General features: G+C 38.3%; 1 protein-coding gene across 1 annotated transcript in view; it reads left to right on the plus strand.

The window, feature by feature from the left end:
- LOC150098392 (cAMP and cAMP-inhibited cGMP 3',5'-cyclic phosphodiesterase 10A-like) overlaps positions 1 to 25,930 on the plus strand; it is a 534,534-nt gene that overhangs the window by 108,196 nt on the left and 400,408 nt on the right. The gene's annotated exons all lie outside the window — the stretch shown is intronic.

A 25,930-nucleotide genomic window follows, 5' to 3' on the forward strand; every position in this document is an offset into this window, starting at 1 on the left:
TGTCCTTTCCCCATTCTCCATAAATTGAAAATTCATCAATTGTAATCCAGTGTGACCCTTTCAGAAGTTTGTAAGTCTCAATCATATCACCCCTCTTTCTCCTGTTTGCTAGTGTCTGCAGTGTACAAATTCATAATCAGTCTCCCATAATCCTGATATCATTTTTAACACTTTCCTTTTCTCTCCAATATATCAGAATCACAATGGAAACCAGGAGACCAGACCTGTGCACAATACTTCAAGTGAAGTCTTATCAAGGCCTTGTAAAGAGGCAAAATGACATCCTTATCTTTATATGTGAACATTCATTTCAGCATTGCAATTATCTTTTGAGTTATATTTGCAAATTTTTGCTGCATGGCCCTGAACTTCAGCTTCCTATCTACTAAGACTTCAAGATCCCTAGCCAATCATTTTCTTCTAGCATAATCCCAATGATATGACATTGAACTAATTATGCTGAAGTGAATGACTTTACATTTACTGACATGGGACTGATATCCATTTTCCTAAGTCCACAAATCCAGCCTATTCAGATCATTCTGCATGTACTGCATATCAGTAGCATTCCTGATTACCCTACCTATCTTTGCATCATCATCAGCAAATAGCTGCATGTCGCTTGTCAAATCCTTCCGAATATCATTAATGTACAGATTGAATAACAGTCAACCATGCACTAATACTTGTGGTACACCACTGGTTATTATTATTATTATTATTATTTTTTTTATTAATCTTTGTACTGGTTATGGGCAGTACCCTTACATCACGTCCAGACTTGATATAGGCCTAAGCCTTTACAAGTGTTTTATCCTATGCCTGTTCTAGTTATCATTGTAGTCATTCTCTGGTGGCAACGCCATGCCACCAGTGTGCCCTGTAGGGCCCTCAAGGAAAGAACTTTTATATCCTTCTGTGTAAGCCCAAGCTGTTTTAAGTCCTTATAGCTATCTGCGCTCCATACACTATGTAAAGAGATGGTGGCACTGGTAAACCTCAGAGTTTCCACATGCTCCTCCCATATCTTACTAACTAGATATTGGTTATTCTTATAATAGTTTACCTTATTATTATGGCTATAGGCTAGTGGGTGTCCTGTTCCCACTGCCTGGGCATCAACTACCCAAACGTCGCCATCTCTTTTAATCAGTAAGTCTGGTTTACGCAAACCCACGGAGGTGCTATAATGCGATTCCACTGTGGTCTCCCAACCTTTGTTTTTAAAGTGGTTGTTCAGAATGGAGACTACTTCGTCATGCCTCTGCACACAGACCCCATGGGTGTGGAAGCAACACTGGGCTATATGAGACAATGTCTCACTGTAGTGGCAGGCAGCCCTACAGTTCGAGTCATTACTACCCCATCGAGCTGTGTGAGTTTGAGTGGGCAGGACATTGATCCTCGTCCTGATGAGGTCAATATTCTTGAACCCAGAGAGGAGTCTAGTGCCATCCCTTACCCAATCATGCTGGAGAGGCACCAGATATGACTCTTTTAAAGGCGCACCATCTACAGAACAGTGCAGCAGAGATGCCCATCTCTTGTGTTCTGCAGATGCTGACTCAATTAAGGCACCTTGATAATGGGACCAAGCCTCTCTGCAGATAGGGGAAGAAGATAGTTCTAACTTTGCAATTCTGGACAGGCGTGGGATCAGCCATCTAAGTGATGGAACACCGAGCCTGCTGTCCTTCACCCTCGTGTGGAAATATGCAGTAGGGGTGTCAGATGTCAGTCAGAGCCATGATCTCATGGCTGAATGGATAGCCATGTCCATTCGGGACAGTACCGAGATATATGTCCTACTAAGCACCAACTTGTGGTAAAAGCGAGGTAGGAGATAGTGGGAAAGGAGAAACAGTCTTTGCTGGGGCTTGAGAGGAGCTTTCCTCAAAGAAGCGATCCCAGCTTCTAGGAGAGAAGACCTTCCCTTTGGGGTGAACATGATACCGAGGTATTTCTACTCTTTCAGGATGGTCAAAGCATGGAACGGCCTCCTGTGCAGGGGAAACTCTATAGTCTCAACCTTAAGCTTCTTGTCAAGACCAGAGGGGACAAGAGCTAAAGAGCAGGACTTCTCTACATTAATAGAAAGACCTCGAATAGAGAAAAAGTCAACTGCCCAGTCAAGGATTTCCTGCAAGCCTACTTTAGTAGAGGCTACGAGAATAAGATCATCCACAAAGGCCATAGCATTAAAGGAAGAAGCACCTAGAGAGTAGCCTATATGGCTAGGAAGAGAGTGAAGAAACTCATCTGTGATGCTGTTAAAGAAATGGAGAGAGAGGATCACCCTGGCGAACACCCCTCACTGTAGGAATAGAAGTTGAACGGGACTCTGTAGTGATAGTGACGGAGCTACCCAAGTATAACTCCATAACACAGGAAAAAAAAAGGGTTCTGGACATCCAGCAATAGACAGCACTGGAAGGAGAGTAGGAAGGGAGATGCTATCAGTGCTTAAATCTTGAAGACTCACATCCCCCATATATCACTTTTTGATATTTTCATTCAGCCATCCTCTTATCCATGCTAATATTCTATAACTCAAACCTATTTTCTCCAATTTATGCAACAGTCTACCATGCTGTATTTTGTCAAAATCCTTAGCAAAATCCAAAAGTATCATGGTATATCCATTTCCCTTGTCTAGTTCAATGGTAACATTATTATAGAATGTGAGCAAGTTGCTAAAACATGACCTTCCCTTAGTAATTCCATGTTGCTCATTGCAAAGTAGAGATTCACTGTCAACTCATTTCCAAATGCAAGCCTAACCAATTTTTCCAAAATCTTCACCGCTACTCCTGAGATACTAATTGGTTGATAGTTGGATACATCTCTGTTTGCACCAACCTTGTGCAATGAAATTACCATACATTCTTTCTATTCCTGTGGAATCTTTCCTGTTCTGAGACTCATGTTAAACATCCTGTTCAAGAAATAGCCAGGAATGCTAAATTCTTATTCATTTTGTATAGCTCTAATACCTTATTAATAACTGTAATTACAGCTCTAATACAAAGTATTGTAATGAGTACAATATATTAATTTTTAAAAATATATCCTATTAAAGTTAAAGTATTGCATTTAATATGATTTACAACTAGTTTTAATATATTTAGGTGGTAGATGATTTTCATTACACAGTGTGAGATCACTCATGTTTGTTGAAAGTTTATTTTTCACTTGGTCAGACTATAATAAATTTAGTTTAATCCTTTATCCAAGTGTGTGCAAACAAAGTTTGTGCCTGAAAGTATCTTCAGGACTGGGGTAAAGTGGCACAACACCGTGCAACTCCTTGCAAAGGTGGAGCAAGCTACCAACATTCCTATCGCAGTATCTCCCATAATGCAAAACACATCTCCTTGCGGATATGTATAATGTTATGCATTAAGGGAAGGGCCACTACCCAGGCTCGTTTCGACCTTTATTGAGGTCTCTTTAGTGGGAGCCAGGCCCAAGTGGAGATACCAGGCAGAAGCATTAGCAAGGTCATCTCTACCTAAAGGAGTTGCCAAACGGTGTGCCACCTTTTTATTAAATTACTCTGGATTTAGAGAAAGATGTTGAAAGTTTATTTTTCACTTGGTCAGACTATAATAAATTTAGTTTAATCCTTTATCCAAGTGTGAGCAAACAAAGTTTGCACCTGAAAGTATCTTCAGGACTGGGGTAAAGTGGTACGACACCGGGCAACTCCTTGCAAAGGTGGAGCAAGCTAGCAACACTCCTATCTCAGTATCTCCCATAATGCAAAACACATCTCCTTGCAGATATGTATAATGTTATGAATTAAGGGAAGGGCCACTACCCAGACTAGTTTCGACCTTTATTGAGGTCGGCCCTTCCCTTAATGCATAACATTATACATATCCGCAAGGAGATGTGTTTTGCATTATGGGAGATACTGAGATAGGAGTGTTCAGGCGCAAACTTTGTTTGCACACACTTGTATAAAGGATTAAACTAAATTTATTATCACTCATGTTTATTAGAGATCGGATGCTGACGTGGCTTGTAAAATTTGAGCATGGTTCCTGAATTGGCTAACTTTTATCCCACACATAAGGAAATATACTGAAGTTTTCCAGCCTTTTGTGGGATTGACATAAAAAAAAAAAATATGCATTTAAAAATCTCTTACAAGGATTATAAAGCCAAAATATTGAAATTTTTATTAGTATTTCTCTCATATTATAATATAATAATATTGTTTAAAGTAAAGAGCCAATAGGCTTCATTTCAGCAATGTAAAACATTATTTAAATTAAGGGGATATTAAATCCCACATTGTTTTAAAACCGAATAAGAAACTCAAAGATTGGAATCAAAGAGTTTCATGCTGAATATAGTAACTATAAATGTATCGGCGACTACTAGCATAAGCTAAAGCATGTAGTTCAAGTACATAGTACAAACTAAGGCAACTCGTTGCAAAGGTGGAGAAAGTTCCAATCGCTATTCTTAGTGTTTTCCATAATGTAAAATCCATCTCCTAGGAGATGTGTGATGTTATGCATTATGGTAGGAGGTCACTACCCAGACTGATTTTGATCTTTATTGAGATCTCATCAGTAAGTAGCTAGACCAAAGTATAATACTAAGGGTATAGCGAAAAGAACTTATATACTCTGCTATACGAGTTGTCAAAAAGGTGCACCCATAAATTATTTAAAGTAAACAATGGGATTTAATATCCCCTTAATTTAAATAATGTTTTACATCGCCGAAATGAAGCCTATTGGCTCTTTACTTTAAATAATTTACAGGTGCACCTTTTTGACAACTTTTTTGGCATGAAACTCTTTGATTCCGATCTTGGAGTTTCTTATTTGGTTTTAAAACAATGTGGGATTTAATATCCCCTTTAATTTAAATAATGATAATATTGTTTATATAATTATTGATATCCTTGGTTGAAAACCTCATTATGGAAATGTTCACAAGAAAATTAGAATTATTGTTAATTTATGTCTGACTATGTTTTGTTTAATCTCAGAGATCATTCCTTGTCTGTCCATTTCTCTTCTTATAATGTAGAAATCAATATATATTTCTACTCTGTATGATCATCTCACCAACTTATGGCTCTGTGATATATCTCATTCCTTTCTTTAGAATTATTTAATAAACACCTCTAGGAATTTATTAGATACAAATAATGAACAGATGCTTCTGCATTTCTGGCTATTGTATACAAATCTCTGAGGTGTTTGTTAATTACAAAATGTTAAATATTGACCATAGTTATTTGGCCAATAATCTCACAGATATGTGGTGGTCTATAAAAATTCATTAGTTTAATTGAACAAACATTTCTTTATTATTTAATTATAATTATACATAATTTAATTATAATTATTATATCTGATTTGATAACGATGATTATATGACACCTCTAGAAAGTTTTAGAAATCATTGAGGGATGTAACTCAACATTAAAATAGTGTTACCTCTCTTTGAATATATTCACTGAAGAAGCACTCACAATTCCCACCAGCAGTTTATTCACTTGTTCACCACCACATGGTATGAAAAAATCTTATAACTCACATGCTTCTTGATCACCTCCTTATTCACTTTCCAGGAATGACCACTTACTCTCTCAACCCCTGTCTCTTCTGTATCTAGAGTATGATATTAAATTCCCTTAAGAACTTGTATATATCTTTCTCCCAGTAGGCTAGAAAGATTATATCTGGGGATTAAATGGAATATTGCTATAGATATTAAGAGAATGTGCAGAGGAGTTGACAGTGCACCCTTGATTTGGTTGTTCTATATGAATCTGGTAATTGAACAGTCCCAGAAGAGTGAAATCATGAAAAATAGTTTCATTACATAAGGGGAGAATCTAAATCATTGCTGGCCTATAGTTTAACAGCTAATTTAGAGAGGCTTTAAAGATAGAATACAAATGTGGATTGATGAGAAGAGAAACCCTTCCCTGAGAGAAGCATAAGTTGGTTAAAGGGAGGTCTGGCTTCAGTATTTCATTTTATAATAGATATAAGAAAGGAGATGGGGGTTAGAAAAATTAGCAACAAAATGAGAGAAAGTAGATGGAGGTGAGCTAGCCATTGTATGGAGAAGACCAGTAGACCACCCAATTCAGAGAGTCACAACAATGGAAGTGAAGGGTAAGAGAAGAAAAGGAAGACCAAGGAAAAGATAGTGGAAAAACATCAAAAGGGATACAGAAGAAGTTGGAATGAAAAGGAGGGATGGAGTTGCCCAAGATAAAAATAAGTGGAAGAAATTTGTCCAAGCAGCAGACCCCAGAACTGTCTTGAACTAAAATGCCAAAAAGAAGAAGGGTGTATTGAACAGAGAAAATTCAGATATTGTAATTTTTATGGATTTCACAAAGACATTTGATAGAATACTGAATGAAAAACTACCATTGAAATTGAGGAGGAGGAGGATAGGGGAATGGGTAATTGTCATAACTTAATAACAGGAATGTCTGTCTGATAGGAACAGTGAGCTAAGTGTAGGGGTGCAATGTTCTCAAAAATGGGATACCATAGGGTTCTCTTCTGTTTTAGGCTACTGTTATTTAATTCACATATTAAGGTATAGGTCAAAGTTGAGAATATTTACACATTGAAATTGTTAATGATGCTAAATTTGGGAGAGCAGTGCCAGTAAGCTCTGATGTGATGTTACAAGAGAATAGTTTGGTTTTAGGCAAATGAATGGAGATATTCATTCCGGTTCAATGTTGCTAATTGTGAATTCATGTACTTTGGCCAGAGAAGATGGAATGGATTATATCATATTGTATTGGAGGAACTTTTCTTCAGGAGGTAGAGGAGACAAGGAATCTAAGGGATGTTAGTGGATAGAGAACTTTTGCACTATGTCTAGGGGTACTTTGCAGACATAAGAATTACTTAGAATGTTACTTCCATAATATAGAATGTGGGTATAGAAACAATGGCATTTATATGCTGTATACTAATGCCAGGAGTATCCGGAATAAGGGAGAGGAATTGGTGGCGCAGATAGCATCAGCCTGGCCAAAAATTATTGCGATCACTGAGACGTGGTTGACAGAAGAGGATATAAAAACAGGAATAGAAGTCGCTGGGTATAGCATTTTTCGTCAGGATAGGAGGGGAAAGCGTGGTGGTGGGGTGCTGCTTATGATAAGTGATGACCTATGTCCTCTAAGAGTGGAGAATTTGGAAGGAAGTGAGACAAATGATTTTGAGAGCGTATGGTGTGAGCTAGAGGTAGGCAAGACAGGATATTTAGTGGGGTGTTGCTACAGACCCAGGAGCACAGAGGATGGGGACCAGGAGATGTTTAGACAGCTAAGTTTGGCAAGTGCAAGAAGAATGATTGTTATGGGAGATTTTAACTTCAGTAGTATAAATTGGAGAGAGGAACATGCATGTAACAATAGGGGAATGGAATTTCTAGAATTCTTGAGGGACAAATGTCTTAGGCAACATGTAACAGAGGGAACAAGAGGTTCAAAAATTTTGGATTTGGTTATAGCATCAGAAGAGTTGATAATAACTGAGTTGACGTCTCTCCCACCAGTTGGAGAGAGTGACCATATGGTGTTGACATGGAAAATGAATAGACATGCAGGAGTATCAAAGAGACGGGAACTTATGTGGAATTATAAGGCAGGTGATTATAATAGTCTTAGACGTCAACTTCGGGAAGTTTCATGGAGGGAGGAATTGGACGGCCGGGATATCACCAGTGATTGGGAAATTGTGAAAGAATATTTGTTATCAGCAATGGTAAGTTGTATACCACGAGTGAAGAAGAGGGCGCAATTTGGAGTAAAGTGGATGACAAACAACATTAAACAGGAACTGCATGCAAAAAAGAGGCTATGGAAGAGATATAAGGAGACAGGTGAAGAGAGGATGGGTGAAGAATATAAGACACAGGCCAGAAGAGTGACTCGTGTGGTAAGGAAAGCGAAACTGGAATATGAGAGGAGATTGGCCCTAAGATCCAAAGAAAATCCTAGGGAATTTTTTAGCTATGTGGCCAGTAGGAGGAGAAATGACTGTGGAAGAATGATATTGTGGGATAAAAATGGGAATAGAGTGACTGATGCAGAGGACATAGTGGAATTGTTCAATGAACACTTTATTGGAGTATTTCATCCTAGAGGAGTCAGTTTTAATGCTAGAGGGATAGGACTGGTACGAGGTCTGGAGGTACAGGAGGAGAGTGTGTTTCAGATACTGAGTACTCTGGATGATGTCAGTAAAGCTGTGGGACTGGATGGTATTTCGCCACGAGTTTTGAGAGAATGTGCTAGCGAATTGACAATACCTTTAACGTGGCTTTACAATGAAAGTCTGGCTTTGGCAAAGGTGCCCAGGGAATGGAAGGAAGGTAAGATAGTGCCATTGCATAAGGATGGTAACAGACTGGAAGTGTCTAATTATAGGCCAGTCTGTGTGTCATTAGTAGTTGTTAAGATCTTGGAGAAAGTAGTGAGGGACCGTGTACAGCATTGGGCAGATGAGGGTAATGTTATCTGTGAGAATCAACATGGATTTGTGAAAGGACGCTCTTGTTTTAGCAATATGCTAGCCTTTTATAATAAAGTTACAAGAGCATTAGATGAGGGAAAGGCATATACTGCAATTTTCTTAGACTTGGCGAAGGCATTTGACAGGGTGCCACATGATAAGCTGATATTTAAGTTGCAGCACATGGGTCTGGATGTCAGATTGGTCAACTGGATTCAGGATTGGCTGTCTGATAGGTATCAGAGAGTTGTGTATGGTGGAGAAGTTTCAAGGAGGCAGAGGGTTACAAGTGGGGTCCCACAGGGCTCAGTACTAGGACCTATATTGTTTAACCTTTATATCAATGACATAGCCAGTGGATTGCAGGGGGATATTCAGTTGTTTGCAGATGATGCGAAGCCGGGAAGGATTATTAGTAATAGCGCAGATGTGGTAGCCCTGCAAGAGGATTTAAATAAGCTAGATAGATGGGCAAATGAATGGGGGTCTCAGTTTAATGCAGCAAAATGTAAGGTCTTGAGGTTTGGGAAACATCGATGGGATGCTGCATACTCTATGGGAGGAGTTATACTGGAGGAAGTAGGGGAGACAAGAGATCTGGGGTTGATGATTGATAGAAACCTGAAGTTTAGGGGACATATTGCAAAGGTGGTGAAGGTAACACAGAGGATTGCTGCAATTATGAGAAGGACACTGACCTGCAGAGATAAGAGGGTTATCATTCCGTTGTATAAGTCTCTGATCAGACCACACTTGGACTATTGTTCTCAGATTTGGTCCCCAGGATTTGAAGGGGATAAATTAACTGTGGAAAGGATACAAAGACGGATGACAAAGATGGTTTCAGGACTGTACAATGATAGTTATGAGGATCGGCTGAGAGAATGTGGACTGCAGAGTTTGGCGGATAGAAGAAGGAGAGGTGATATGATTGAGACTTTTAAACTGTTGAGAGGTGGTTACAGGGTTGACACTGGGGAGTTCTTTCGCTTGGTTGATCAGCGGGAAGGAGTGATGACAAGAGGCCATCCCTGGAAGTTACGAAAGGAAACTGTGAGCAAGAGGGTAAGGAGTGGTTTCTTTGTGTGGAGGGTGGTTGAGCCGTGGAATGCATTGCCTGATGGAGTGGTGGGAGCGAGAACGGTCAGTGACTTTAAAGAGTGGTATGATAAACTTTGTGTTTCTCAGGGGGGGACCTCCCCTCGATGAGTCTTGACAGACTTTATGTCTTAGGAAGGACCTCCCTCGATGAGTCTTTTGACTCCTTGGAGGCCTGAATAATAATAATAATAATAATAATAATAATAATATGAAGGAGATGTGAGGATAAAGAGATGATGCTTTCATTGTATAGAATTCCAATCAGGTGATAACTAGATTTCTGTGTGAAGATCTAGTCACCTGGATATCTGGATAATAAGGAACATTACAGAGAATACAGAGGCAAGTGATCAGACTGAGAAAATATTGCATTGGGTAATAAGTCAAGGAAAAGAATGAGAAGTCATCTCTTGAACTGTAAGGATCATGTAAGGAAGTGAAAGAAATTTTTTGTATGGGAAACGAATAGTAAATGCTCCACCCTTATGTTTTTAAGATATGCTATGTAGTCTCTAGAGAGTTTGGTCTCCTGTGATGATTCTGACTTCATGACTCCCAGAAATAATACCAATACTAATGATTGTGCAATGGTGTTTTCTTCTTGAAACATGACTGAACAGTCACAGTTCTTAGTATCATGAAATTAGCTTTAGAGGCAGTCAAAAATGCTCATATTTGTGATGTTCTGAATAACACCTAATAAATCATTCTACAGCACAAACAAGTATGAATTAGATTTTACTGTTTTGTTTAAAGAAGCTAGATCTGATTAAACAACCATAGCTCTAAATGGCCAGCTACAGTCAGCACTTTTTCTCTGGGTGACTACTTTTTATATGAACTGTTGAGGATATTTTGTTTGCTTTCTGCACATGTTGTTTATTTACCATCCTTTTAATAATGAAAATATGTTTCATCTGAAAACCGTATGTTTTGTATTACCTTTTCTCTGCTGATAAATGGTGAGCTGAAGTCTTATTTAGTTATCATGAGTAATAATTTTTAAATCATATTTAAGCATTTGGTGAACTTAATGCTGTGATGTTCACAAACTCTTTTTTATTTTTATTTTTTTTTTACTTTCCTGACTTTTCTTTAACTCAGTGGAGTGTCAACATTTTGGGGAAAACAAATGCTATCTACATGATATTTGCTGTCATTCCTTAACATTGATTTTTCTGTTTAGACTGTTTAATATAGATGTAGTGTATAGTGTAATGAATACCAAATAAAGTCAGACATCTTCTCTAACAATATGATTTTCATGTTTTCAATGGCGGCCAGTGAAATTTTAAGTAAGGGTGCTGCCTATACAAATTTTAAAAAAATAATTATTTTTTTATTTTGTATAAGTAGCACTCCCACTTAACATTTCACCGGTCACCACTGATGCACGAAGGTTGTCTGAAAGATTCTAATCAGCCTAACAATGAAAGAATGAATTCATAATTTCAAAATTATTTTTATTTTTCAACACAATCTTTTTTTGCCTCTTTACAAGGCCTTGATAAGACCTCACTTGGACTATTGTGCTCAGGTGTGGTGTCCTGGTTTCTGTTGTGATTCTGATATATTGGAGAGAATACAAAGGAGAGTGTTAAAAATGATATCAGGATTGTGGAATACTGATTATGAAGACACATTGAAAATTTGTAGACACTAGCAAACAGGAGAAAAAGGGGTGATAAGATTGAGACTTACAAACTTCTGAAAGGATCATACAAGATTTCAATTGATGGAATTTTCAATTTATGGAGGGTGGGGATAGAACAAGTGGGCATCCTGGAAGCTGAGAATGAAGGTCACAAGAAGGGTGTAAGGGCCAGATTTTTCTCTCCAAGGGTGGTGCGTGATTGGAATGGATTGCCATTGGATGTTGTGAGCACAAGCAGTGTAAATGAATTCAAGAATAAGTATGATAGCTGGTATGATAGCTGTGTAGTATGTGGCCTCTCTCGATGAGTGCTTGACTCCCTGAAGGTCTCTCTTAATAATAATAATCTCCCTTAAGACTAATACATTTATTCCAGTGATGCTCCAGCACCATTATCCCATCCATGTAGTGGTTCTCAGTAAGATCTGCAAAATACCACTCTACAGCTGCAATCAGCTCTTGATTCATAGAAAAATGCTGACCAGTGAGGATGAGTTTTAGTTTTGGGAAGAGATAAAAGTCAGATAGAACCACATCTGGGGAATAGGGTAGATGTTCCAACAATTCATAGTGCAGATCCCTTAATTTTCTCATTGCCAAAACACTTTTGTGGGCAGGTGCATTGTCCTGATGAAAGATGATTTTATACTTCTGCAAACCGGGTCTTTTCTCATGAATTTTTTCTTCTAGTCTGGTTTAAAGATCAGAATAATATTCATTGGTTATTGTTTTACCCTTTTCAAGATAATTGATAAACAAACTTTTTAGCATCCCCAAACACCAATGGCATGACCTTTCCTGCTGATGGAACCGACTTTGTCTTCTTTGGCACTGAACAACCAGCTTCTGTCCACTGTTTTGACTGCTGTTTGGATTCTGGTGTGTAATGGTGAATCCAATCTCATCATAGTAATAAATTGACCCACAAAATCAGTTTTATTCTTGTTAAAATTCCCCAAGCTGTTCAGAGATTTGATCTGCTGTGAGCAAGAATGGCACCCATCTTGTGCAAAGCTTTTTCATATGCAATTCTTCATGCAAAATATATCCTGCATGTTCTTTTGAAATGCCTATAATCTCAGCAATTTCAATCACTTTGACTTGCCGGTCATCCAATACCATATCATGCACTTGATCAATGATTTCTGGTGTTGTTACACTTTTTGGACGTCCTTCAGATGGATCATCTTCAAGGCTGGTATGATCACTTTTAAACTCGGCAGCCTATTTCTTAATTGTCAAAAACAAAGGAGAAGAGTGCCCATAAACTTTTATGAACTTCGAATGAATTTCTTTTGCCATTAAATCTTCTTTTACAAAGAATTTTATAACTGCACGATACTCAATTTTATTCATTTCAAGGGATACAGACAACACTTTTGCTTCAGACAGCTGTATAAAACAAACTACTTGATAGAATTATTTGCAATTCGTCATGGATGCATATGACAGATGTACCAACATAGAAAAAAAAAATCGTGGTGATAGTATTGCCATCTATAGTCTAAACTGAGAACTTTTCAGACCACTCTCTTATGTTGTCATCCATTAGTGCTAACAAAAGTAGCACATATCTAATGTGATGTGTGCCATACTGCTGTTCTCTACCTCTAGCCAGATTTTCAGGAAATGCTAGATCTGTTACCAAGTATAAGAGCATTCAACAAATTGTTTAATTTTAATCGGTGATAAATTTGAAGGGATGGGAAAGTGATGTCAGCAAGGTTGTAATCTGGTGAAATGTAATGGCAGTAATGACAGAAGCATGACTGTTGTTTGCTTATGTTCAAATCTTATTCTGTACTAATACGAGCTATCAGAAATAAGTTTGATGAGTTTGTAATACTGATTTTGGATGATATAGATATAAATAAGAACAGAAATGAAGTGATAGAATTTTTTGAGAAGAAAAAACTTAAAGGGCTGGAATAGGGTTAACAATAGTAGCGGAATTATACCGATTAAAGTTTCAAGTAAAAGGTGGCAATGTAAGCAGTGTCTTCCAAATTATTTACTGGGAACTTCTAATAAATTAATGTAATGAATTGACTATACATGTACATTATTTAACAATAAAAAAAGCTACTTAACATAAAAACACAGATTTTGTGATGAGTATATCATCACATCATCAGAATGAACACACACAAATGAACAATTATAGAAATATAAATGGAGAGAAAACAAGTGTTACAGTGTACTTTCTGTCTACCACTCTGATGCCTGCAATGCTATTAAGAAGTCAGATCAATTTGAACAGAGCTGTAGGCATAGGTGTGTAAAATTTAAAACTTTGGAAAAGGTTGGGAACATTAGCCATCATAAAAATTCAGAATTGTAAACCCTTATGCACACGGCACATTATTATTATTATTATTACCCCAAAACAACCTCATGGAGTCAAAGACTCATCTGGGAGGTCCTTTTATCACACACACAGCTCATTATACTGTGCCTTGAACACTTTCAAACTCCTTGCAGACACCACACTCTCAGACAAGGCATTCCAATCATTCACAACTCTGCATGAAAAAAACCTGCCTCTCACTCCTCTACTCACACCCTCTTTATAGAGTTTCCAGGGATTACCTCTGGTTCTCCGCCCAATCTCCCACTATTTTCTGGGGAACCTCTCCAGCATTGATCCTATAACAACTCCTTAATAACTTGTAGGTCTCTATCATATCTCCCCTCTTCCTCCTGTCCACCAGACTCTGCAAGTTGCATCTTCTCAATCTTTCCTCATACTTGACATTCCAGAGGTCAGAGACTACCTTAGTCAATCGCCTTTGGACCCTTTCCAACATCTCTTCATCCTTCTGAAAACCAGGTGAACAAATCTGGGCACAATGATCCATGTGTGGACTAATCAAAGCCTTATACAATGGAACAAAAATCTAATTACATCTACACGTCAATGTCCTCTGCATTTGTCTTCACAATTTTGGCTATGTATCACCTAAAGGTCAGATCTTTATCCACTATCACCCCCAGATCTCTTATTTCTTCCACCTCCAACAATATATCCTCACCAAGGATAAATTCTGCATCCTATCTTTGTTTTCCAAATTATATTTTGCAACATTGAACTCACATCTCCATTTCCGTGCCCAATCACTCAATTTATTCAAGTCTTCTTATAAGGCCACAACATCTTCGCTACTCTTCATGGTTCATCCCAACTTTACATCATCTGCAAACAACTGAATATCTCCATCCAAATCTTAACCTATATTGTTAATATACAAGTTAAATAGTAATGGCCACAAAACAGATCCCTGAGGCACTCCATTTGTGACTTTCCTTTTCCTTGATATTGCTCCCCCATACACAACTTGTTGATACCTATCAGATAGCCAGTCTCCAATCCAATGCACTAATCTAATATCCAACCCCATCTGCTCTAGTTTGAATATCAATTTATCATGAGGTACTCTATCAAAAGCCTTTGCGAAATCTGTATATTACTGTGTATCCTTCTCCTCTGTCCAAGGAAGTAGTCACTTTATTGTAATAAGTAAATAGATTACTAAAACATGACCTCCCTTTAGCAAATCCAATTTGTCTGTCAGAGATAATACCATTGTTGTCAACCCAACTCTGGATCCTAGTTCTTACAAGCTTTTCCAACAACTTAATCACAACACCTGACACACAGATAGGCCTATAATTTGATGCTTGAGTTCGATCACCTCTTTTATGAAGTGGCACAATCTTGCCCTCCTTCCACTCCTTACGGACTTGACTGAGTGCAAGACTCGTATTAAAACATATGTCAAGATAGGTGTCAACTCCCTGGCACATTTTCTCCTATCAGTGTCATCCTTCCATATTCATTCTTTCTTTTGCTGGCGACATATCGAAAGAACTCCTTAGGATTCTTTTTGCCTTCATTAGCTAACTGCTGTTCATACTTCTCTTTAGCTACTCTCACCAACCAAGTCACCCTCCTTGCCTGGTCTTTGTAGACCTCACGGAATTGATTATTTCCACTTCTCTTATTCTGCCTCCACAATGCCCTTTTCTTCTGTATCGCATGCTTAATCTCTTTATTCATCCATCGCACACCTACCTTATTTAACGTTCTCACCATTGGAATACACTTAGACATTGCATCTACTAGATAGTTTTTGAAAATCCCCCAAGCTGCATTGATCTCTTTTCCAGTTAACTCCTCATTCTATGCTATACCCCCAAGCTGCCTCCTGAGCTCTTCATAATCACCCCCCTTGTAGTTCCACATATACCCTTTTCTCACAGAGGTCCTGACACTTCTGGCAACCACCCAGGTAATCACCTCATGGTCACTCTCATCAATTGGTGGATGATTTGACACCTCATTTATAATTACATCCTCTGGTGACCAAATCCAAGACTCTCAATCCTCGCTTGCCCTCTGTTACATACTGTCTGAGGTAGTTATCCCTCAAAAGCTCAAGAAACACATTTTCTTTACTTCCAGTTGTTATCTCATCATTCCAGTCTATATTGCCATAATCGCCCATAATGATCATCCTTTTCTTATTTGCTTGACTGATTTGTTTATACATTTTATTATTGCCACCATCCACATTACCTGGTCTATAACAACATCCAACCAAGTATTTGATTCCATTCACCTCTATCTCACACCATGCTGCCTCAAAACCACTGGCACTACTACCCCTCCTGCATCTCTACTTTGTATGGACATAACTCTTGCTCTATCATCAATAGGACTTCACCTCCCTTTTTACCCCTTCTATCCTGACGAAACACAAAATACTCTGGTATCCGGAGAGTTCATCGAAAAACAGTTTACCGAAAGACAATTCATCAAAGGCAATTCATCGAACAACAATTCATCGAAAAAGCAATTCACCGAATAAACAATTCATCGAAAATCAGTTTATCGAACAACAATTAATCAAAAAAATAATTCATCGAAAGACAATTCCCCGAAAAAGCAATTTACCGATGAGCAGTTAATCGAAAAGACAATTCATCAAAACGCAATTGATCGAAAAATCATAATTCATCGAAAATACAGTTCACCGAAAAATGAATTATAAGGCGTGTGGGGGCGAAGATGTGTGTGCAATTTTTTTTTTTTTTTTTTGTTTTGGATTATTTTGAGAGGTATATATCTTTTTATTATCCTACTATTTATAACTACTATTTATCCTACTTCGTTCGGAAAGCGATTTTTTGGCGGGGCATACTGGTTGCAGTGAATGATATCCACTGAGGCGGGTATAGTTGAGATGTTAAAAGAACATTTCATAAAGGGATTTCATCCTTGTGAAATTTTTTAGCTCATATTCTAACCGTTGATGAAACATGGCTTCGTCACGATGACCCAGAGAACAAACAACCCCACCCCCCCCCCCCCCCACCCCCCCCCCCCCCCACCCCCCCCCCCCCCCACCCCCCCCCCCCCCCACCCCCCCCCCCCCCCACCCCCCCCCCCCCCCACCCCCCCCCCCCCCCACCCCCCCCCCCCCCCACCCCCCCCCCCCCCCACCCCCCCCCCCCCCCACCCCCCCCCCCCCCCACCCCCCCCCCCCCCCACCCCCCCCCCCCCCCACCCCCCCCCCCCCCCACCCCCCCCCCCCCCCACCCCCCCCCCCCCCCACCCCCCCCCCCCCCCACCCCCCCCCCCCCCCACCCCCCCCCCCCCCCACCCCCCCCCCCCCCCACCCCCCCCCCCCCCCACCCCCCCCCCCCCCCACCCCCCCCCCCCCCCACCCCCCCCCCCCCCCACCCCCCCCCCCCCCCACCCCCCCCCCCCCCCACCCCCCCCCCCCCCCACCCCCCCCCCCCCCCACCCCCCCCCCCCCCCACCCCCCCCCCCCCCCACCCCCCCCCCCCCCCAATAAGCCTTTACCCTTTTCCTCCAGCTAAGAGGATTACTATCAAATATTTCTAAGACGTAGATTACTTCAGAAATAGCAACCAGCATCAGAAGTAGAAGTAAAAATATTTAGATTATTTTAAGAAAAAGAAACAAAAATCTGAACTTTCTTTTGTGTGGTATGCATATTAGCAGTTTTACACGTTGAAAATATAGCATAGTGTTTCTAAAATTTCAAATAATTTCAGCAGACAGTAGAACAGCTGATTTTAGATGGCAAAGAAAGATTAAAGAATTAGAATCTTCACGGTACAACAATATTATTCTCTTATTTCTTTTGTCATAATGGTAAAATGAAGTAATAATAAACTGAATAGATTCTGTATTAAATTTGGTATGAAAATCAACAATAAAAGGACAAAATATGAACTGCATCCTGAATGGACAGCTTACAGAAGAAGCATAATATTTCAGCTTTTTAGGCACAATTTTTAGTAAAGTTGGCAATTTTAAAATTTTAAATACAGAATTAGTAAAGCTGGTTTGGTAGGAAGGAAAAAGAACAAAGTTTCATGGAATTAGAGAAATTATTCAAAACACTAAAACTAGCTGTATATAAGACAGTGTTCGAACTGGTTTTGAAAATGTATGGATCTGAAAGCTGGTTTAGAAAGAAAAAAAAACACTATCAAAGTGTAGAGACCGCAGATATTAGAGAGAAAGATTAGGAGCGTGAATAGAGGGCATCAATGGCAATATCATATTAAAAACAACGATATGAGGAAAGAACTCAACATTGCTAGCATTGAACAATTTGTTAATCTCAATACATTTGTTTTTTTTATTTTATTTATTTATTTTTTTTTACTGTCAGCAGCTCTTATATCTTATCAATAATAGAAGATCTCAAAAATGTTAATATTTTGTTGTAAATCAACTTCTTATAACACACAGAAGTATTCATTTTTACTCAGGAATTGATAAATTTTTACTATTTCTGTTTTGTCCGCAGACTACAATGAAAATGTCCATGTACCATTAAAGAAACTTTCACTTCAACAGATGCTATAATGCAGAAGCCAGAAAACAGGTGGCTTTGTTTAACACTGAATACAGTAAAAAGACATTTATGTATTGCGATGGCAAATAAGTTTGTTCAGTTTATGCGTTAGTAAAAGTTTACGCCTTTACGAAATTTATCTTCACTGCATTTACTTTTCATATCGGTATCAATGCAATATCATTTCAATTTTCTAGCAAATAACATTATCAGCGAATTTTTCCTGCAATCATTAGTTCGCGAGATGAATTTTTCTCTTTTTTCCTCGCAATGAATTGTTCGGACACGAACATAGCCATATGTAAAAATCGGAAAAAGTAATCATTTGGGAAAATAACTCTTTTACTTAATTATTTATACACAAATATAAATATACGCAAAAGAAGAAATCCATCGGAATCAAATCGGGACTGCGCGGTGGCCACAAGCAGTGGGATACGCGCAGTCGCCATAATGTGGAGTTGCTCCATCATGTTGGAAAATGAGGTCCTACACATTCTCAATCTGGGGAAACACAAATTTCTCTAGCATATTTAGGTATGCCATTCTCGTAATCGTCTCCTCATGGAAAAAATGGCTCACCAAATGATCATGATTGATCGCATTGTTGAGCCATATTTTCGAACCAACTCGAAAATTCCAAAACAGAAAAATCAACTTTAAGAAACATCTCATCTCTGGAAAATGGAAGCCTACAAAAAAACTTGGCGTGAATGTATAAAAAAAAAGTCCTCCATCCTAAACTTATTTTCTACAGAACTGCAGAAACCGAGAAGAGAAAAATTGTACAGCTCATTTAATGAAACTGCTGAAAAGGACTTCAGCATCCTACGTTTATCAAGGATGTCAAGCGCCTTTATCAGGGCGTTTAACCTGAAGGTGAGTTAGCTTGTCTCATACGAGGATGGAAGGTTTTTCCTCTCTGAAGCTTGGTTTTTTCTTGCCCGAAAAACAAGCGAACCGAATTGGAAAAATACGCAGGGATTTAAGGCCAGTTGCTTCATCCTTAATTCAAAACAACTCAACCCAATTCCAATTTCCTTTAGCACTGTGTTTTCTAACTGTGATCTGCCGACCACTGGCATCCTTCAAAAGTCGAATAAGACTTCCAACCGCTGCTCATCTAAATATAACACCAGATGAGTATGCTTCTAAAAGGTTTACAGGTTTGTTTTTTAAGACTCTTTATTCATCATTCCTTATTTTATTATTTTCCTTTCCCAGAGAATATTTTAACCTTTTACTTTTTTTAACAAACTGCACCAATCACCTCCTCAAAACCCAGAAATATACCCACACATATACTTATTATTATTCTTAGTCTATTCCTTCCCTTATTAACTGCAATTACTTGCTTTCGAGGTAATTCGGGAGATAAGTGCATGTGGCACTCCTGTCGTTGAGGAATAACAGAAACAGGAGTAAATAAGTGAAACATGATTGAAAAATCTTCAGGAATGAATTTTTTTCAAGTTTTCCAATAATTTTACTCTGAATTCCTGTATATTTTATTATTATATTGCGAAAAAGATTTACATCAAAGAATCAATTTATTATTATTATTATTAGTAGTAGTAGTATTAATGATTAATACTATTTTCCCTCATCCTCTTCAATATAATGATTGTTGGTATAGCAGTGCTGCTTTACTAAGGAATAATTACAGAACAATATGGATTCTTTTTGTCTTTCTTGTCTGATTTGCCTATTTCCAGGAGTATAAGCCTAGTCATCTCAGTATTAGTCCTACTAACTTACGTTCAGTAAATTTATTTATTTATTTATTACATTTATTAATGAAAAAATTTTATTTGGATTCCGTATTTGAAACTTTTACAAAAAATGTCGAACCCTTCCAGTTTTCAGTTCAGCTATATTCGGGGCTACAAAGAAAAATGTCGAAATTATGTATTACAATAACTCGCAGACTTACCAGAATTCGCAGAAGTTTTCAGAACAAGAAGCTGAATGCACGGTTCAGTTTTAGTTCGTAATGGATCACTTTTATCATGACATTTCCGTAAACAGGTTCCTAAATGATATTAGCAATTTCGCTCTGGCTGGTTGAAATTTAATGAAATTTTTAATTTCACTCGACTAGACTTATTGTGACAAAATTTGGTAGAACGAATTTCTTAGCCTATTCCTCCCCTTATTAACTGCAATTACATGTTTTCGAGGTTATTTGGGAGATAAGTGCATGTGGTAATCTTGTCTTCCCTACAGATAAATCGCTAACTGTACAATGAAGCAGGATGTACACTTACATTAAATGCTCTAAAATGCAAGAAAATAATTATTACGTTTCAATGACCGCTTCCATATGTTGTCTGTATCATGAGTAACGTTCCGCATTGTTACTGAACATTTTCTAAACAATAGTTTGCAAGAAAAATGACTTTTCGATGAATTATGAAAGAATTCATCGAAAAATTTTTGGTGAATTGTTTTTTCGATGAATTTCGTTTTCGACGAATTGTCGTTCGAGGAATTGATCATTCGATGAATTGCCTTTTCAACGAATTGCCATTCGAGGAATTGATCATTTGATGAATTGCCTTTTCGACGAATTGCCATTCGTTAAATTGTCGTTCGGTGAATTGCTTTTTCGATGAATTTGCCTGTAACCCATACCCTTCCATCTCTATTCCTGTCAGGATGTCAGCCTCTTCCAACCATGTCTCACTTATTCTGACAATGTTTGGTGAATGCAATTAATGCAACCATTTCATCCTCCTTATTTCTTATACTTCTAGCATTTGTATACAAACACAACAGCTCATTTCTGGGCCTACAGCTAGTTCCACTGATACTACTCACTCGATGTGATCTCTCCATGCTCGACTGGGGCAATTTCCCTTTCTGTTTATTCATTTTAAAACCCTTTTCAATTCCAACTGGTTCCTCTTGATCACACGTCATGTTTCTTTCCTGTCTACACATGCTCTCACCTCCTCTCGGAGCATCCACCTTTCTCACGATGTGTACCCCTGTCCACCCTGAGCCTCCCCATTTCCCTGCTCCTCTTGCGCACCCATTCTCTCATTTTCTATATTCATACCACTCACTTCCTCATTCATAACTACCTCTTCAATCTCTCCTGTCTTACTGTCCTGCTCTTCCACATCACTTCCCGCTTGATCTGATTCATTCTCTCTCACTCTACTCACTTTTCTACCTTTCAGCAGCAGTCTCTCCAAGCGACTCACACCATAACCACTCAAATGCCATCCATCGCTCCCATACAGTTCACTTATTCCATACATTAACAAACTGTACTCCCATCTCCTCACACATTTCAGCCAGCATATCATTCATAATCCTTGCTCTCCGCCTCATCTCACCACAGTCATACCTAGGCAACACGCTGACTACCCTTCCTGTCACACTATTCTCTTTCATCCTTCTAAGCAGCCTCCTGACATCCATTCTGACTTGATCTTTATCCTCTGTCAAATCATTCATGCCGATTAAAACCATCAACTCTTTTGCCTCAATCACTCTACTCATTTTACCGCCTGGAAAACAACATACCTTGTGCATCCTATCATCCAGCTCACCTTTAATAATGGAGTCGCCATATAACGCCACTAGCTCATCTTTTGTTAACTCTTTTGTGACATCATGATTAGTTTTAATAGTTTTTACCCGAATTTTCTTAATTTCATTTTGCATCCATTTCATCTCTTTCCTCATCCAATCCAATTCAACTTCTGAATCTCACATCACATTCTCTCTCTCATTCATTCTTTCTAATTTTCTAACTACTGACACCCTCTTCTCACTTTTACTCTCATTGATCCTTCTGTGCTTCTGTACTTTCGGTCTAACATGCATCCGACTTTCGCTATCATTCATTCTTTCGATTTTTTCCACTTTCGATTCCTGCATCATGCCATTTACAGTTTCATTCGTTCTCTCAATTTTATTTCCTTCTGCCACTCTCGCCTCACATTCGTCCTTATTAACATCCATTACAGTTTTTAAATCACTTGTTTTCTTTTTATCCAATTTTTACATTCTTTCGCCTCTCTTTCTCACCATCCTTTTTTTCAAACATGTACTCATTTTCCCCGTGACAATTTCGCTACTGACACTTTCTGTCATCAATTTCATATTTGCATTCATCATTCCTAGTTTTCACGTCACACTTTGCACACACCTTCCTTCCATCCACCCTAATAAACATCCACAAATCATTTATGTAATCGAAAGAATACATATAACACACCTCACACTTAAACAAACGACTGAAATCTAAGTTAAAGTCATGGAATGACAAAGCCGCCACTATGTTTAATCTGCTGGTTAACACTCTAAATTCTAATAATAACAACTAATTCATAAATAAGTTTAAGCAAAACAAAATCTCTCACACTAATAATTATGGTAGCACACAACTTTTACAGCAGCTCTTACTCAAACAAACACTCATATATACTTAATTATTCCAAGAATTCTTATCTCAATCTGGAGCTCTTCTTACACATGTGCGCCATGCTTGACTCACAAGCTTTTTTTGCTTTTGTCTTCTCTTCTTTTAAATAACCTCTTCTATCATTAAAGATAACACAATTATACCGTGGTTATTTTCTCTCTAAATTACAACAGATCTTATTACAACTATCATGTCTAAATTACAATAAAGCTATTAGATGGAGAGAATAATAATTCCTCTCCATCTAATAGCACTTTTGATATCAAGATAATATCCATTTTCTCTATCAGAATCTTGGAATGTTTCTAAAGGGGTCTAAAAAAATTGATATCCAGATGATCTACTAGCCAGTGAATAAGATATACTGCTATTACTGTTACTATTCAATACCTCCATGGAGGTTTTGGATAGTAACACTGATAGTAATCCATTCAAGGCCTCATGAGACTCATTGTGGAAGAACCATATTAGACAGCACAAAGTCTCTCAAACCATTCCTTAAACCCTTGTTCACTATCTGCATGTTCATCATTACCCTGTCAGGCAATGAATTCCATGGTCCAACCATCCTCCACACACAAAAAAAGCTGCTTCTCATCCTCCTATTCACTACTTCTTTTGCAACTTGTTCTTTTCCTTTTCTTTGTCCTACTAAATGAAAATCCCTCCAGTGTATCATGTAAATACCTCTCAACAATTTAACTGTCTCACTCATGTCACTCTTTCATCTTCTAATCACCAAAATTGTAGCTTACATGTCCTCAGTCTGTCCTCATGACTAACATTGTAGGGTCCTGATATAATATTTGTTATCCCCTCTGTATCCTCTCCAGGTTTAATTTATTCTCTTCAAATCCTAGTGACCAGATATGAGAACAATAATCTGGATGTAGTCTGATCAGAGCTTTATATAATGAAATCACCACTGTTTTTATCTCTGTTGTTAAAGTCTCTAATATTTCAGCGATCCTCTGTGTTGGCTTCACCACCTTTGCAACATGTCCTCTAAACTTTAAATTTTTATTAACTATCACACCACGATCTCTTGCCTTCTCCACTTCCTCTAATATAGCTCCACCAATAGAATATGCATCCTCCATTGGTGGATTCTAAATTTCAAGGTCTAATAATTAGTTACATTGAACTGATATCCCCATTCATTTGCCTATCTGTCCAGCTTATTCAAATCCTCCCAAAGGACTACAACATTAGCACTATTACTAATCACCTTTCAAGTTTCAGATCATCTGCAAGTAACTGAATGTCTCTGCAATCCAGTGACACTATCATTGGAATAAAAGTTAAACAGCAAGGGTCTCAGTACTGAGCTGTGTGGAATCCCATTTGTGACCTAGATACACTTATTATACATCTTCCCTCATGCAATCTATCCTTCACTGTCTAATACAACTCCTCCACATACTGGCCAATACACACATGTAAACGTAGAGTCATTAAAATCCTCAAAAACAAAACAATAATAATTTGCTCTAATGAGTAACCTCTTAAGCATGAATCACAAATTATTAATGCTACTTTTATAAACAATGGCTATAAAATATCGTCAATAAAATTCTTTACAAAAATATACATAAAAATTAGAAATAATATAGATTACATAGCCATAGCCGTTTCATACATTAAAGGGATATCAGAAAAAATAAACAAAATACTACACATGTACACCCTTACTGGAGGAAGTAGGGGAGACAAGAGATCTGGGGTTGATGATTGATAGAAACCTGAAATTTAGGGGACATATTGCAAAAGTAGTGAAGGTAACACAGAGGATTGCTGCAATTATGAGAAGGATACTGACCTGCAGAGATAAAAGGGTTATCATTCCATTGTATAAGTCTCTGATCAGACCACACTTAGACTATTGTTCTCAGATTTGGTCCCCAGGATTTGAAGGGGATAAATTAACTGTGGAAAGGGTACAAAGACGGATGACAAAGATGGTTTCAGGACCGTACAATTTTGGTTATCAGGATCGGCTGAGGGAATGTGGACTGCAGAGTTTGGTGGATAGAAGGAGAGGTGATATGATTGAGACTTTTAAACTGTTGAGAGGTGGTTACAGGGTTGACACTGGGGAGTTCTTTTGCTTGGTTGAACAGCGAGAAGGAGTGATGACAAGAGGCCATCCCTGAAAGTTACAAAAGGAAATTGTGAGCAAGAGGGTGAGGAGTAGTTTCTTTGCATGGAGGGTGGTTGAACCATGGAATGCATTGCCTGATGGAGGGTGAGAGCGAGAACGGTCAATGAGTTTAAGGAGTGGTATGATAGACTTTGTGTTTCTTAGGGGGGGGACCCCCCTCGATGAGTCTTGACAGACTTTATGTTCTTAGGAAGGACCTCCCATGATGAGTCTCATGACCCCATTGAGGCCTGAATAATAATAAAATAATAATAATTAACATCACCTTTAAATCCCCTAGAAAAGTGAAGAGCATATTTAACTCCTCCAAGGATCCTCCAAATGATGAATGTAATATAAAGGTTGAAATTTTGAATAATTATCTTGGTTTATATTAAACTGAAGTGATCTCTTGAACATGGTAGTTGTCCCCCATAATTTCATTATAGTGAATTGACCTTCCTTTTATTTGATAACACTACCCTGTAATCTCTGATATCTGTCAGACAGCCAATTTCCAGTCCAATTCACTGACTTGATATCTAACTTATGTGTTGTAATTTAAATATCCGCTTATCATGTGGCACTCTATCAGATGCCTTTGCAAAATTAAAAAAAAAAAAATGGCAGTATATGCCTTTTCCTTGTCAACCACTGTTGTCACTTTATTATAAAAGGCAAGTAAATTACTGATAGAAGAGTGTCCCATAACAAATCCTTGCTGACCTTTACAGATACTATTACCCTCATCTGCCCAATTTTATATACAATCTCTCACTAGGTTTTCTGAAATCTTCAATCATTTGAAGTAATAAAAGTTGGTCTGTAGTTTGACTTTTCCATTCTACCATCACCCTTATGCAATGACATTATCTTACTCAGGGCTGCCCCTAGGAATTTTACCGCCCCGTGCAGTAGCATATTTTGCCACACCTTCTCCCTTATTTTCCGTATAGTCGCCCGGTGCAGTAGCATATTTTGCCGCTCCCTTCTCCCTTATTTTTCATTTAGTTTATGCCAACTTTGCCAACATTAACATCTCCAATCAGAATTGGAGATGTTAATGTGAGCTCTTTGCTTTATGCGGATGATGTTATATTTCTAAATAAATCCGCTACAAGTTTACATCCCTGACTAAATTGAATAACTGTTGTAATAGATATGGTATGAAGGTCAGCATTAAAA

Source organism: Typopeltis vanoorti, chromosome 15, assembly GCF_054136105.1.
Source record: "Typopeltis vanoorti isolate ZY-2024b chromosome 15, IOZ_Tvanoo_1.0, whole genome shotgun sequence".
NCBI lineage: Eukaryota > Metazoa > Arthropoda > Arachnida > Uropygi > Thelyphonidae > Typopeltis > Typopeltis vanoorti.